This window comes from Talpa occidentalis, unplaced genomic scaffold (assembly GCF_014898055.3).
Source record: "Talpa occidentalis isolate TD23 unplaced genomic scaffold, MPIMG_talOcc4v2.1 talOcc4.12, whole genome shotgun sequence".
In the NCBI taxonomy this organism is placed as follows: Eukaryota; Metazoa; Chordata; class Mammalia; order Eulipotyphla; family Talpidae; genus Talpa; species Talpa occidentalis.
The window spans coordinates 73688580-73700111 of record NW_023601212.1 but is presented as its reverse complement, the minus strand read 5'-3'; the positions used below and the strand labels follow the sequence as shown (position 1 = coordinate 73700111).

The window sequence follows — 11532 nt, the reverse complement described above, 5'->3', positions numbered from 1 at the left end:
TTGTTAGTGTTTTAGGTGCTCACAATCAAATAAAATAGACAAAATTCAATGACCTCATGGAGTTTACATTCTTATGGAAGGAGACAAGCAAATAAGTAAAAAATAAACAATGTCATATGGAGATAAACAGAAACAAAGCAGACAAAGATGAGTAGAGGGTTGAAAACTGCAATTTAAACTTTACATTCAAAGTCAGGTGCTCAGGAATGGACAAACTGAGGTAAGAAAATAATCCGTGCTCACCTGGCAGGTTTGAGGAATAGTCAGGAACTATGGATGGAAGAGAAAAAAAAAATGAAAGGAGAGAGTAGTAAGAGACAAGGTAAAAAACCACATCAGGGTCAGGGTAGTAGCATATCATATAAGGCCTCTAGGCCATTATTATGACTCTGACTTTTAAGTCTGAATGAAATAGGTAACTAGTCTGAAGTTCTTATCTGTACTTTAAAAGGATCACTCTGGCTACACTGTTAGAAATAGTCCATGAGGAAGACGGTTGGAAGTTAATCCAGTTATGAGGCTTCAACAACAATACCAGAAAGAGATTATGGTGGCTTGGGCCAGATGATAGCAGTGTAGTCGTGAGAAGTGGTTGAACACAAGATAGATCTAAAAGGCAGCACCACCAAGAGCTGTGCACAGATTGGATGTGCAGTGTAAGACAAAGAAAGTGGTGTAAGATGATAGCAAGGTTTTGATTTGTGCAGCTGGGAAGAGAAGTTGCTAATTTTCATGCTGTGAAAGAGAAGGCTTTGGATGGATGAGCAAGGAGAGATTCAGTTTTGGACACACTGAATTTGAACTGTCTTTTATATCTCCAAGTAGAGACATAAGATAAGCAATTGACTATCTTAGCAGTTTAAGCTAGAGATAAAAATGTGGACGTTGTCAGGATACTGGCTGTACTTAGTCATGAGATTGAATGACATCACCAAGTAACCTTTGATAAATGAATCAATCTATTAATTAATGACTAATAAATATATGACTATGTGCCACCAGAGCTGTCGAGGACAATGTGATGTACAATATTGGGGACTGAAGTTTTTGTTGTAATGAAACCACAACCATGTTTGTCTGGTTTTTTTAAAGAATCTTCCTTTGCCTTCAGATATTCTCCAATACTATCTTTAAGAAAACATTGCATAAATCAAAAAAGATAAACTCATGCAATTTGCAGCAACATGGATGGAGCCGGAAGGGATCATGCTCAGCGAAATAAGCCAGAAAGCAAAAGAAAAATACCGGATGGCCTCACTCATAGCAGGAGTCTAGAAAACCTAAATAAGAGACCAGGAAAAAGAATAACTATAAGAAAGAAAAAATCAAAATCAACAAGCAATTATAAACCAGAGAAACACTACGGAGGCAAGGGGGAGAGGAGGGACTGGGGTCAAAATAAGGGCTGCAATTGTATGGAGAATATAACCAAGATGAAAATGCACACATTGTGCAAAATTGAAAAATGATGTAAGAAATATGTAAGAAATAAAAAATAAAAAAGAAGAAGAAAAGAAAACATTGCAGAGCCGATACTAAGGCCAGGCAAGTTTCCTCTTATTTTCCAGAGCTGATAAATTTACCTTAACCCTGTATCTTGAAATGAAAGCTGTTAAGACTTACTAAATCCTGACTGCCCCCTTGTGGAGAGTGTTTGAAGATCATCCCAACTTCATTTCTCTGAGTATTAATTTGAAGTCAACTGAACCATCAGCAGTGTGTGTCTTTAAATAATATTGTCTCTCTTTGGCTTATTTCGCTGAGCATGATCCCTTCCAGCGCCCTCCATGTTGCTGCAAATTGCATGTGTTTATCTTTTTTGAATGCTGAGTAATATTCCATGGTATATATGTACCACATTTCTTGATCCAGTCATCTATTTTTGGGCATTTGGGTTGTTTCCAAAGCTTAGCTATTGTAAACAGTGCTGCTATAAACATAGGGGTGCAGGTGTTCTTTGGAATTGATGTTTCTGTGTCCTTTGGGTAATAAGGGAAATAAGCCAAAAAGAAAAAGAAAAATACCGGATGGTCTCACTCATAGCAGGAATCTAGAAAACTTAAATAAGGGACCAGGAAAATGAATAACTATAAGAAAGTGAAAATCAAAATCAACAAAAAACTATGAACCAGAGACACTTTTTGGGGGGCGGGGGCGGGAGGGGAGGGATTGGGGTCAGAATGGGGGGGCTGCAATTGTATGGGGAATATAACAATAAAATTTATTATTTAAAAAAAAATAATATTGTCTCTCCTGTGTAAAACTGTTTGCATTGAGTTCCACTTTGGCTTTACATCTTGGTAATTTCTAAATAAAAGAGTCACATGAACTCCTTTGCTATAGGAATGTTGCTGAAAACACTACATCTGTGACCTTTATGTGAAACCTGTAAGATATTTATAACTAATAGGGAAAAAACAAAGAGCTGTAGGGCAATGTTTCCTTTTTAGGCAAGACTGCCATGAACCCTTGTGTGTGTGATGTTTGATCCCACTTACATGATATTCTAGGACAAGCAAGACTATAATAGAAAAAAAAATACACAACAGTTACTTGTGGGAGGTTGGGGGTTGGAGTGGGGGAGATGACTGGCAAGAGGGATGATGAAACTTTGCAGGGTTATGGTAATACTCTACAGCAAAAGAACTGTCACTAGGTGTCAGTACTACTCCACCCTGTAGTAACAACCAAAAATGTCTCCAGACAGTGTTAAATATTCCCTGGAAAGCAAATTCACCCCTAATTGAATACCACGCCTATATCTTGACAGTACCATGGCTTATATAGGTATGCGATTGTTGAAACTCAGAGAACACACACTAAAAATCTGTGTATTGCAATATGACTAGTCTAGCTCAAAAGAAAACAAACTATAAACAGAGAATGAACTCTAGTTAATGCTATGTATGCTAAAGCATTTAGGAGAAAGCATTAGTGATGGTTGGAGAGAGGGGTATTTATATAAGCACATAATTATGCAAATATAGTAAATGTTAATGATAAACTATAAGTAATGAGTATATAAGCCTATACAATTCTTTAAACATTTCTGTACATTTGGAATTTTCTTTTTTTTTAATACTTTCCTTGTTCTAACTTTTATTTATTTATTTATTTATTTATTTATTTATTTATTTATTTATTTATTTATTTATACAAGCACTGGGTACAGTCAGAAGCGCGGGAGGGTGAGAGAATTCACCAGAGCCAGAGCGGGAAGCAGAGCAGGCAGAAGGGCTGAAGTACACTGCTGAGGGGAGCAGCGGGCGGCAGGAGAGGTCTGCGGGCCATGTGGGACCCTCCTCTGGTGGCCGGGGAGCAGCCGGGGATCGAACCGGTGCCGCAGAGGCTGCGGGAAGCTTCGCAACCCAGCGCTCAACCGCTGCGCCACCAGGGAGGCCCACATTTGGAATTTTCTAATAAAATGTTGGGTAATTCTCACTGATCCATTATATAAATCAGAAGAGACCCAATGGAGCTAGTTCAGAACCATGGAATATATACGTGCACTGAGAAGTATCAGCTGTAACTACTCAGGATCCTGGAAAGATCACATAGAGAACTTGTGACTTCACAAATAAAACCTGTGACTTCTTGAAGGCTTCTTGGAGAAGAAACAATAAAACTCCACCATCACTTACAAATTGGATCTGTAAATTCAAACCTCAAACACAATCTAAAGGCTCAGGTCTACTTTAAAAGCCCTGAAATTTCATGAAAGCAGTATATGCCTGCAAATTGTTTCATGAGTGGTCAAATTTTTAAAAATTTAACGACTAAGTATAACATTTCTTGTTGTTTCTAATAAGACAAATGCTTATTATGGAATTACAGATCAACATGAGTAATCTAAAGCTAACACAGGGCCTCCCTGGTGGGGCAAGGGGTTAACACGCAACCTATGAAGTAATCCGCAACCACTGCAGCACGAGTTCGATCCCCAGCCAGCGAATTCCCACATGGCACAATAGAACCTCTTCTCCTAGCTCGCCCGCTGCTTCCCTCAGCACTGTATTTCAGTCAATCTGTCTGTTCTGCTCCCCACTCTGTCTTTGGTGAATCCTCTCACCAGCCCCGCACCTCTGGCCTGTATCCCAGTTCTTGAATGCATAAATAAATAAATCTTAAAAAAAAAGCTAACACAATGTTACATGTTAAGTATCTCAATTTAAAAAGTGTTAATATGCTATGGTATCATATAATAGGTATCAAATAAATCCTTCGATGAAATTGACAATTTCCTATAGACTTATTAGTGTACATAAGATCTACAACTTTATTGGGATTCATACAATCATCTAGTCTATTGCGATTCAAAGCATGAATCATAAGCCAATGGTGGTTTATGATCTATTTGTTATGAATCCATGATGAGATCAGTTTAGAAACTTAAACACTTAGAAATTTTTTAAAAAGTTTAATATTGCCAGAACATCTAAATTCATGATTAGTGTTTTTTCTTGTTGAACAGAATATTGACAGAACCACGTGTTGCAAAACTCATGTGGTAAGTCATATATGGCATGATGTATGTGAATCAGGCATAGGAGAATCAAGTTACATGTGATATCTTAAAGTTATTTTGTCAACTACCTAAAGGTGTATAAAAATCTGAGGAAATGCACAGGTTTATTCATTTTCAGAACTAGTTAATTTTACAAACATTTTAATCATGTTTTAAAACACAAATTAATATTACTAGCCATATTAGAGAAGTGAAATGTTATTTTTTAAAGATTTATTTATTTTTATTTATTCATACAAGAACTGGGGTACAGGCCAAAGGTGTGTGAATGTGGGGGGTGGTGAGAGAATTCACCAGAGACAGAGCGGGGAACAGAACAGGCAGACTAAGTGAAATAGACTGCTGAGGGGAGCAGCGGGTGAGACAGGAGAGGTCTGCTGCACCATGTAGGTTTCTCCCTGGCTGGGGATCAAACTCATGCTGCAGTGGCAGTGGACAGATTCATAGGTTGCATCTTAACCCCTTGAGCACCAGGGAGGCCCAAAGATTTATTTATTTATGCATATAAGAGCTGGGATAGAGTCCAGAGGTGCGGGGAGATGAGAGGATTCACCAGAGACAGAATGGGGAGCAGAACAGGTAGATCTACTGAAATATACTGCTGAAGGGAGCAGCAGGTGAGAGAGGAGAAGTCTGCTGCACCATGTGGGTTAGTTCCCTAGCTGGGGATCTAAGTGCTGCAGTGGCTGGTGATAGCTTGATAGCACTGAGACTTTAACCCCTGTGCCACCAGGGAGGCCCCGAAACATTATTTTTAACCTAATTTACATATGGACAAAAAAGCTTCAGTGGATTTTTCAGCAGCTTTTTAGTGGAAAACACACACCTCTGAATGCACCAATACCAATCAATAAACCAAATGAGTGTAAAGGAAGTGATTATGAAGAGATGAAGATCAAGAGGCCTACTTTCACTTAGGAATAGGATTCCTCATAAGACTGAGTTCAATTTTGTAGCCATAATTGATAGTAAAGTGCTAGTACTACAGTGTGTTAATTACAGAGATATATTAATTAATGGAGCAACAAAGCCATCAAAATCTAAGGAATATTTTAAAAAGTATATTGAAATAAGTTCAGAACCAAAAGAATTATTTGAAAGAAAAGCACACTGGATTTAAAAAGCAAACAGAAGTAGATATTCAGAACTTCATCCATAAGTGTTTATTTTACAGGCTTGTTAAGATAAAAACACTAAATACAATAGTTAGGAAGCAAGGAAATGATTACATCAACGATAGTTGCTTGGAAGTACCAGGTAGACTTGCACTTTTCAATGATAGCACAGCTTGCCACATTTAGAAACTAATGCTATGGAAGACCAATTTACAAAAAAATGCTTGCAAAGTAATTATTATTGCACCTAAACAAGAGCACAGATATTGCTAATATGCTATCTGAATGCTAAGGCTATATGAAGGAAGAATTCTTGTTCTCATTTTTATAGTCCACAAATACAATAGCTCTGAATGGCTAATAGTTTAAAGAAAACAAGTTATTTCCTCAGATTAAAAAGGGGCACCAGAAAGTAAACCAACACATTGCTTCTGTCACCAACAAATTCTTCATATAAAAAAATCAGTAAAACTAAACATGTTTAGGGCCTCCCTGGTGGCGGCGCAAGGGGTTAAGCACCACACTATGAAGCAATCCGCACCCTCTGAAGCACGAGTTCGATCCCCGGCCGGCCAGGAAGCAACCCATGTGGTGCAGCAGACCTCTCCTGACTCACCCGCTGCTCCCCTCAGCAGTGTATTTCAGTGGATCTGCCTGTTCTGTTTCCCACTCTTTCTCTGATGAATCCTCTCACCCCCACATCTCTGGCCTGTACCCTAGCTCTTGAATGCATAAATAAATAAATCTTTAAAAATAAAACAACTAAACATGTTCAGTGTTATAATAAAAATCATGAGAATGTAAATGTTAAAGCATTAGAGATCATTATCTTTATGATGTGATAATAAATAAATTATAAATATCTGCTAATGCATTAATGTTAAAATGTCAATTTTAAAACAATAGTTACTGAGAGAAAGCTCGGGTTACAGAACAAACTCTTAGTGTTTCTGCAAGATAAAACACAAGTCTGGGAACTCTTCTAAATTATTGGTGAGAATGTAGACTACTCCAGAATTTTTGGTAGGACTATAGACCACTCCAGTCTCTACGGAAAACAGTATGGAGGTCTCTCAAAATATTAAAAATAGACCTATCACATGATCCAGATCGTCAGGGACTTACCTGAAGAATACAAAAAACACTAATCTGAAGAGATATTTATGTGCTCCTATGTTCACTGAAGCACTATTTACAATAACCAAGCTATAGAAATAACCCAACAGATGAGTGAAGAAGATGTGGTATAAACGTAATGGAATACTACTCAGCTGTAAAAAAGATGAAATTGGGCCTCCGCCAGTGGCGCAGTCAGTTGAGCGCAGCGCTGTGAAGCTGTCCACAGCCTCTGCAGTGCTGGTTCAATCCCGGCCAGCTGGCGAGGGTCCCACATGGCGAGGCAGACATCTCCTGTCGCGCCCGCTGCTCCCCTTAGCAGTGTATTTCGTCAGTCTGCCTGTTCTGTTCCCTGCTCTGTCTGGAAAATCCTTTCACCCTCCCGAACATCTGGCCTGTACCCCGGTTCTTGTATAAATAAATAAATAAATCTTAAAAAAAAAAAGAGATGAAATTGGATGGAACTGAAGGGAATTATGCTAAGTGAAATAATTCAGGAGAAAAACAAATACCAGATCATTTCACTCATGTGGAATATAAAAAAAAAAAAGCAAAGGAACAGATAAAACCAAACAAAACCAAATCCTTGAAATCTGACTAAGGCTACCAGAAGAGAAGGGTGGAGATGAAGAGCAAAAAGGGAAGGGGACCCAGTGGGCTACACTGGAGGAGTACAGGTGCTTTGGTGGTGTGCATGGTATAACATACAATTGAAAAATTGTGAAGCTATACCCCTAAAACATATGGTGTAAACCAATGTTACTCAATAAAAATAATTTTTAAAAATGTATGCTTTGTTCCAATTTTTATTTTTTTTAAGATTTATTTATTTATGCATACAAGAGAAAATTTTTGTATACAACACTAATGATAAAGGACTGATCACAAAAATCTACAAAGAGCTGACGAGACTCAACAAAAACAAAATAAGCAGCCCAGTCAAAAACGGGGCAGAAGAGCTAAAAAGAAACTTCTCCAAGGAGGAAATGCAAATGGCCAACAGGCATATGAAAAAATGGTCAACATCACTTGTAATCAGGGAAATGCAAATCAAAACTACCATGAGATACCATCTCACACCAGTGAGAATGGCACATATTAAAAAAAACTAGAAACAACAAATGTTGGCAAGGATGTGGAGAAAAAGGAACTCTCCTGCACTGCTGGTGGGAGTGCAAACTGGTCCAACCACTATGGAGAGCTGTGTGGAGATTCCTCAATCTGCTAAAGATGGAGCTTCCATATAATCCAGCAATTCCACTCCTAGGTATTTACTCCAAGGACACAGAAACATTAATTCAAAAGGGCACTTGCACCCCTATGTTTATAGCAGCACTATTTACAATAGCTAAGTTATGGAAACAACCCAAATGCCCAAAAATAGATGACTGGATCAAGAAGATGTGGTACATAAACACAATGGAATATTACTCAGCGATCAAAAAAGATAAACTCATGCAATTTGCAGCAACATGGGTAGAGCTGGAAGGGATCATGCTCAGTGAAAGAAGCCAGAAAGAAAAAGAAAAACACTGGATGGTCTCACTCATAGCAGGAATTTATAAAACCTAAATAAGGGACCAGGAAAAAGACTAATTAAAATAAAGTAAAAATCAGAATCAACGGGCAGCTATAAACCAGAGACACACTCGGAGGGGATAGGTATGAGAATAGGTTCAAAACAAGGGTGGTGGGAATTGTATGGGGACTATAAACAATACGAAAATGCATACATTGTGCACAAATGAAAAATGATGTAAAATTTAAAAATCAAAAAAAATTTGTAAGTTTGAAAGGTTACCACCATATACCTTATATAGGTAACAGAATATTTTAAAACTTATTTTACCAAGCAAATGAGGACCACAATAGGAAATGTAATAGAATGAAATCCATTTATGTCATTAAAAAATAATTTACTTGTAGTAATGAATGTAGTAAATAATTTCCAGCAGTAATGAACTGCTGGAAATGGCTACTACTGAAAGATAAAGGATATACTTTAGGTTACAGCATCATTTGGTTTTGGATAAAATTCTAAATTAACATCCTGAGCTTTATGAAATTTCTTTTAAGATTTCTTCCAATCCTGTAACAGGATGGTCCCAGGGAAAGGAGAGATGCCAGTGTCCCTGGCCCCTCCCAAAGGAGGGTGGAACTGAGCAGGGAAGAGAAGAAGCTGGAGGGGACACTGGAGAAGGAAGGTGGGATGGAGAGCCAGGAGACCTAAAGGAGGCACATGGAGGAGAGACATGTGAAGAAATTGCTTGCTTCTTGGCCTTGGCCTGGTCAAAACAGATGTGGGTGAGAGACCCATGGGGAGGTTAACAATGGCAGCTTTGATTTTTTTTTTAAAGATTTATTTATTTGTGCATACAAGAACTGGGGTACAGGCCAGATGTGGGGAGGGTTAAGAGGACTCACCAGAGACAGAGTGGGGAACAGAACAGGCAGACTGACTGAAACACACTGCTGAGGGGACCAGTGGGTGAGACAGAAGAGGTCTGCTGCCCCATGTGGGTTGCTCCCTGTCCGGCTGGTGATGGAACCCACGCTGCAGAAGCTGCAGACTGCCCCATAGTGCGATGATTAACCCCTTGCACCACCAGGGAGCCCCTTGTGGATATTTTTAGAAGATAAACTCAAAAGAGAATGATGGGTCTCCAGCATGGGAGCTTATTTTTTCAGACATGTAAAACTAGTAGATAAAGATTACTTTCTGATTGCCAATTCTAAGACTGTGGTGGTAGGACTGATGGGAGTCTGCCAGCAAGAGAGAGAAAATTGTCTCAATCTGGGGCAGAAGAATGTCCATGTCTTCAAATTCATTGTCCCTCAGATTATCAAGTACAGTCCTGATTGCATCATAAATGTGGTTTCCATCCCAGTGGATATTCTCACATATGTTACCTAGAAACTAACATTGAATGAATGAATTGACAAGTACCCAAGTACCGTGTGATTACAAGTGGGTTTAATCTGGACTCTGCTAGGTTTTTGCTATTTTATGGCTGAAAAACTTGACACTCATCCCAGGAGCTGCCATGGTGACTCAAGTGTGGCTGTGTGGAGTGGAGTAAATGGGGCAGATGTTTCTCTCCAGGGACTGAATCCCAAATGGGAACAAACAATGATAGTAAAAACTGGAAGGAACTGGATAACATGGTGATTGCAAATGCCAATAACTCATCTAGCTGAAAGGATACACCAACTGGGCTACTGGATTATGTGTAGTTGATTGCACTGAATCCATGTTCAAAAATCTGTCCAGGATTCATTCAATGTCAACAATGGAGAAAGGGATGTATATAGCACTGAGAATGAAATCTTCCTGAGCTTCCCAGGTACCCAGAATGCTTGTGAATTAACCAGTATTAGCAATTAGAAGCTGAAAGATAATGAGGTTGCTCAAATCAAGAGAAGTGCAGATACCCTGTGGGACATCCAGAAGGACTTAAAAGACTGAGGCTTCTGACTATCATAGAAAAACTACAATGTGATTAACCATGAGCCTTTACTTTTCATCCATATACATGTATAATAGTCTGCTTTTATCTCCCTAAATATGTGAATTTGGAATCAAAACCCACACTTGGTTTCATGATTGCAACATGAACCCTGAAAAAATATAAGTAACATTAAAAAAGAAAGAAAAGGAACTGGCCACAGCAATCTGTTGCCAAATACGGCATATGATCAAGGGTGTTCCACTGATTTTCCATAGCAAGATGAGGATGTGTATGCTCACTTCCCCATCTGTGCCATTATTTAGGAGAGTGGGTCTCTTGTTGACATTTGAATTTCTTGAATAAAAAAAATCTACCTGTAGGGTTAAAATGAGTGTAGGTATTGTTTGTTCAATATTTCAAGCTCATAAAGTTATTGGCATCAAATCCAACTGCTTCAATACAGCCGGTCACAAGAGTTAAACTCAAAGATATCAGAAAACTTTTTATATTACCTGCCTCTCTGAACAAGAAAGTGATTAGCAGACTAATGAATAACATCTATTTGTTGTTCAGTGATGGAAACAAGATGTCTAATAATTCTCAATATCAAATTGTGATATTTCAAAAATGCAATAAATTTATCTATTAAAAGCATTATGAAGGAAGTGTCAAACTTGCCCTCTGATCAGCTGAGTGTCCTGTGACTTGCTTGTTACAAGCAATCTTGGGCCCTCACATCTGTGCATTGCTGCACTCCACCACCAGGAGGAGCACATGTTATTTTTCTGTCCTTAATATCAGAAGTTCTCTGGATGCAGAATACTGGGGAAGGAGAAGGGTGAATATGGCAACAATGGTTACTGTTGCTTTGGGGGTGTTACCTTGAGCAAGTCACTTCACCTCTCTCAGCCTCAATTTCCTTGTCTGTACACAAAAAGATGAACTCATTTTACAGTTTTTCAGAGCTTAAGAATTCCTTAGCGGACTAGGGTCTGCACAGGAGGAATGCTGTTATTATTGCCCTCAAGTAGTAGGAATCCAAAGGCCACCCTCATATGCCCCAAGTTACCTTTACCCAAATGATAATGCTCTCATGTGGGGGGCAGGGCCCCTAAGGGCCTCTAAGACATCATTCTGGTCTTAGAACAATGAGAAAGATGAGTCCCAATTAGGTTAAGGCCAGACATCCAGAACTCTGTGTCAGACCCCTGACTACACAAGCAGTGACACCTACCGTAGCAGGAAGGATAGGTGCCTTCTGACTGAAGAAATCAAAGCTGGCATCTGAGCCAAGTTGGAGAGATGATCTGGAGAACAAGAGAAAGAA

At 38.9% G+C, this 11532-nt stretch overlaps 2 protein-coding genes and 1 pseudogene across 3 annotated transcripts in view; 2 read left to right on the top strand and 1 right to left on the bottom strand.

Annotated features, from left to right (window-relative positions):
* The window catches only part of VKORC1L1 (vitamin K epoxide reductase complex subunit 1 like 1), a 92290-nt gene that overhangs the window by 16716 nt on the left and 64042 nt on the right, over positions 1-11532 (bottom strand). The window contains exons 6-7 of one of the 2 annotated variants that reach the window (XR_008551195.1): positions 11440-11512; positions 11072-11129 (exon numbers count right to left, since the gene is read on the bottom strand). The gene's annotated coding sequence lies outside the window, so the exon portion shown is untranslated. Of the gene's footprint in view, positions 1-11071; positions 11130-11439; positions 11513-11532 lie in introns of those variants that run through there. The other variant, XR_008551196.1, reaches the window with a different exon arrangement.
* The window catches only part of LOC119241461 (beta-glucuronidase-like), a 56227-nt gene that overhangs the window by 30012 nt on the left and 14683 nt on the right, over positions 1-11532 (top strand). The window lies entirely within an intron of this gene.
* Positions 9409-10222, top strand: LOC119241465 (L-lactate dehydrogenase B chain-like; annotated as a pseudogene).